Here is a 5349-nt window from a genome sequence, read left to right as displayed (position 1 = left end):
AAATCAGTAAAGTGTATTGTGCAATACTAATTACGTTCATGTCAAGGGAACACAGAATGTGCAGAATTTCACAAAAAAAGTAGTTTAGTAGCCTGCACAGGCAAACGTTGTTCTCAAAACAGAGATATTAATAAAACTAATAATCAAATTATTGCTAATGGTAAAATACTTCATAAAGTAGTACGGCGTTGTACATCTGTATTGCACAATACTGTGGGCAATCCTACCTGTTGTCCGTTCACTGCCATCTGGGGTAGCAGGTTGTGGCCTACTGTGTGGCCTGTCAGATACAACTTCTTGTAAGTCTCCAGTCGATTACTCGACTGCTTAATATAATGTTCATTTTTTTTTAGTATTACTACTGTTATCATTAGTGCACGGTCGTTCGTGCATGTGTACTTGCTACAATACGTCTTCCCCCCGCATCCAAAACCAGCTCGATGGGATTTAAGTCGGAGAAACAGGCAGGCCAGTTCATTCACAGAATATTCTTTCTTTCGAAGAGCTGCACCAGCTGCGCTATTCCATCAGGTCACGCATTTTCATGAAAATGAAGTCAGGATCGAATGATGCGCCCCTGAAAAGACGCACATGAGGAAGGAGCACAGTGCCACACTAGCGTTGACTGCTGAGCGTACTGTGTTCAAAGATTTGGCGGCCAGTATGTATCATTATGCCTCCCCACATAGAAACATAAGGATCACAGAAAACGATCATTTTCTGATACTAAAATGTAAACTTTCACGGCCGGAAATATCATGTCCATTATAATTATCCGGGCTGTTATGCCGTGGTCGGTTGATGAATTCTGTGGTGATTCCCAACGTTTCGTCTCCGACTGCGGGAGACATCTTCAAGGGGGTCCTACTGGATCTATTGGATCCGCAAGCATGTAGGAAGCTGAATAAGGACCCCACTAACAACGTTCTCAGAACTGTGTCGCGGTTAATAAAAATGTCCTCCATTGAAGAGAGTGTACAGAAAGGTCTCTGCATTTCGGTTGCGCTACCACCGTGGCTTTATGGATTGCCCAAAATTCATAAAGAAAAAGTTCCGTTAAGACCGATACTAAGTGCCATTGGTTCGCCCACCTACTCGTTAGCCAAGTTTTTGACTACGCTGTTAAAACCACATGTGGACCGTTCGGACTCTTATATAAAGAATTCGACACATTTCATCAGCAGATTGAATGGCATAGTGGTCCAGCCGGAGGACATATTGGTCAGCTTCGATGTGGTATCGCTGTTTACCATGGTTCCACTTAATGATGTATTGGAACAGCTGGATCGAATTTTTCCTGCCGATATTTTAGAGCTGTTTAAGAGTTGTTTGACGACCACATACTTCAAGTGGAATGAACAGTTTTATGAGCAAACGGATGGCGTGGCTATGGGAAGCCCCCTAAGTCCCGTAATTGCAAACTTCTTTATGGAGAAATTCGAAGAACAGGCCTTAGGTACTGCCAGCAAGAAACCAAATGTATGGTTCCGATAAGTGGATGGCACGTTTGTGTTGTGGAGACATGGTAGGGAGGAACTAAGCCGGTTCCACGAACATCTGAACAGTATAAACTCAAGAATTCAGTTTACAATGGAGGAGGAGGAGGTAGACGGCAAACTACATTTCCTCGATGTGCTTGTGTTTAGAAACGAAAATGGTAGTTTGGGCCACTCAGTGTACCGCAAACCCACGCACACGGACCGTTATTTGCACCGGGATTTGAACAACCACCCACAACAGAAGCGGGATGTTATCAAGACGTTAGCGGCCACAGCTAGAAATATTTGTGAACCTGAGTTGCTCGACGCTGAGATGGAACATCTCCACAATGCACTAACGGAGAATGGATATTCGTCCGCCGAAATAAAACGTGCGTTGAGGCAGCCACGCAGAAATCGTACTGACGTACAGGCTACTGCAAAATCTAAAGTTTTCCTGCCGCTGGTTAAAAATGTAACGGAAAGAATAGGGAGGATCTTGACGAAGCGGAATATTACCGTAATTTACAAGCCCACCAGCAAGATACAGGAATACCTTAGGCCTGCCAAGGACGCTCGCAAACCACTGGAAAAATCTGGAGTGTATAGGATCCCATGCAGCTGTGGTGATGTTTATGTGGGTACCACTAAAAGAACTGTTTCTAAACGTTTGGAAGAGCACAAGGGAAATTGCAGAAGAGGAGAAACGGAACGATCGGCTGTTGCGGAGCATGCTTTACAGCCAGGGAACCACAATATTCGTTTCGAGGAGACGCAAATACTAGCGGCCACGAGCGGATATTACGAAAGGCTCTACAGGGAGGCAATCGAAATCGCTAAACACCCAAATAATTTCAACCGAAAGGAGGAGGGCGTCAAATTAAACGGGATATGGATGCCGGTGTTAAAGAAGATGTGTACCACTCGTCCACTACTGGGTGATGGCAACGGCGATCGACGGCGACGGACAGCGGCCAATTGCACTGACGTTTTTCAAAACACGTGACGTCACGCCGCGGCGCGGGAGCGCGCGGACACGGAATTTAGCGGCAGTCAGTAGCGAGCCGGTGTGTGTGTTGGACCTTCCATCAAGCTACGGATCCCCTTGAAGATGTCTCCCGCAGTCGGAGACGAAACGTTGGGAATCACCACAGAATTCATCAACCGACCACGGCATAACAGCCCGGATAATTATATTGGACACGATCATTTTCGGCAATATTAATGGTTGCATTACGTGTTCCTGTCTGTCGCCACATAGGATACTGAACAGTGAAAAACACTTCATTCCTTCAGACGCACACGAAACACACAAGCACTCTTATTATCTCTACATGAAAGCGGAGGTAGCATAACTGCTGGACAATCTTACTTTGCAGCATGTTCCAATCAGAACAGCTACGCCTTTCTTCGAAGAATTCTGTTTTAAGTTACCTCAAAGGCTGTGTTACACTTCTCTACTCCCAGTAGTACTCTTTTGTAATCATATCTTCGCTTTCCTGCAAGCGTCCGAGATTTTCTAAGATCAGCGATAGAGCAGTTGCTACGCTGGTGCAGTCCTCTTGTAACTTAAATCAACTATCTGTCAACACTGCATCGAATTCTGGAAGCTGGGTTAAAAGCATAACACACTCAACACCTCTAACAAAAAGAACTCTTTGCCTTGTTGGCGATTTGAGCCACAGGCACCCACAATCCCACTCTAAGGCGAACCAACCTATTAGTTTGTGCTATTCGACATACACCAGAGACGCCTTTACCTGCAAAACTGATGTGCCTCTCGTTGACTTCAGAAGTTATGAAGCTGTGCTCGTGCTAGAGGTATAAGCGTACACCCTGGCCTGCCGGGGTGGCCGAGCGGTTCTAGGCGCTACAGTCTGGAACTGCTCGAACGCTACGGTCGCAGGTTTGAATCCTGCCTCGGGCATGGATGTGTTTGATGTCCTTAGGTTAGTCAGGTTTAAGTAGTTCTAAGTTCTAGGGGACTGATGACCTCATAAGTTAAGTCCCATAATGCTCAGAGTCATTTGAACCATTCGCACACTCTGAATGAGACTACAGGCCAGAGAAGAGGGTCCGCAGCTCGTGGTCGTTTCCCGGGTTCGATTCCCGGCGGGGTCAGGGATTTTCTCTGCTTCGTGATGACTGGGTGTTGTGTGCTGTCCTTAGGTTAGTTAGGTTTAAGTAGTTCTAAGTTCTAGGGGACTGATGACCATAGCTGTTAAGTCCCATAGTGCTCAGAGCCATTTGAACCATTTTTGAGAGAAGAGGTTGGTTGACAAGAAAATAAGTACCCAACCCACCTGGTAAGAATATAATATATTGATAAGGTCCTGTGTCCGCCAATTAAGTCTGTATACAGGCGTATTATACACAGAAGCAAATATACATGTGCTTCACACCAGAATTCAAAGAGCCTTCTGTGGAGCCACTAATTCCGAGTAATCGTCTCCCCACCTTCTATGAACTAGAGCCACCAGAGATAATTAGCCCAACAGGCGAGCATTACAACAATACGTCTTCAATAAGAGTCCAAAAAAATAACATTGTTCTTCAAAAACGACGTAGCTGTCATCTAGCATCAAAGAATTCTCGGTCTCTTTTGTTCTAAAAGTTTCTACATCAAACTCACATAGCTTCTTTTTCCTTCAGTCGATACGCTTTTCTTCTGCTGTGATACACCTCTATACTTCTTGAATAATTTATATCGTAACTGTTCTGGCGAAAAGTCTACCTTTATGTTTCTATGACGACAGCATTACTGAATCTCCGAGAACCCTCTTCGTAAAACTGACGAATATTCCCAAACAGCTTCACTTTATCACCTTCTCCTTACAATACTTCGTTTAAAAACCTCCACACATCAGTGTTTGAAAATTATACATATTGGAAGGAACACTCAAACGGATTACAAAATTCCGAGCTGTTGAAATGCTGGCAAAACTGATTAACAGTCGCATTTGTTGCATTAACTGTTGCAGTCGCTCAGAGACTGGTACAACCAGTTTTGTAGCGTGCAGGTACATTCTCAGGTGTATTTCTGCATAATTCTTTTATACAAAGCTTCATATTAACCGTACTGCTGATTTACTAAGGTAAAGACTTCTTAATACTAAATTAAAATCATCCCAAGTGAATTAATAACAAAAGCCATGACCCACTGTTATAAAGTTACTTACTAGTTCTACTGTCCCATGTCACCATGTTATCTAAATCGCGCCAGACGTCCGTAAAATAAAGCTGTTGTAAAAGCAATGGTGAGAAAGGACTAATAGGAGCTAAGCGTAGACAAAAATGACAGAATGATTGAAAGAAACGATGTGGAACTAACATGTGGCAACGTGGAACCATCCAGACTGACATTTTAAAACCGAGTTGACATCGGAGAATACATCAGTGTCTACCGCTGCCAGTATGACAACAGATATACATCATCAGAAACGGTAGGTGTGTTCATAGCATTAAAGTCTATCTGAGCCGATCTTTCTCACCTTCCTAAATAATTCGAAGGAAACGGGGCCTAAGGGCCACACTTACCAGAAAGTGATGCTACACATGTGCAAGTGGAATTAATATTCATTTCGCAGAGCAATACCTAGGTCAGAATTAACTTTCAGGTTTAAAGGACAACTTAGCCTCCGTGACGAACATGCGAAGACCAGGTAACAGAAGGACACTAAACACTGAAAGCAGCAGGGAGCACGGATGACAACACGAGAGCGAGGCATGCACGCCATCTACTATTCGAGAGAACAATGCGCTGACAGGACCTTGGGACTCGCTTACGGAGTATGTAGAAAATGTCAACATTTATGCTAGCTGTAGGTACCGGTAAAAACACAAAAGATTACGTTAATACTCCATTATACAT

This window comes from Schistocerca cancellata, chromosome 2, assembly GCF_023864275.1.
Source record: "Schistocerca cancellata isolate TAMUIC-IGC-003103 chromosome 2, iqSchCanc2.1, whole genome shotgun sequence".
Lineage (NCBI taxonomy): Eukaryota > Metazoa > Arthropoda > Insecta > Orthoptera > Acrididae > Schistocerca > Schistocerca cancellata.
The sequence above is the reverse complement of the archived record's forward strand: the minus strand, read 5'-3'. Positions refer to the sequence as shown.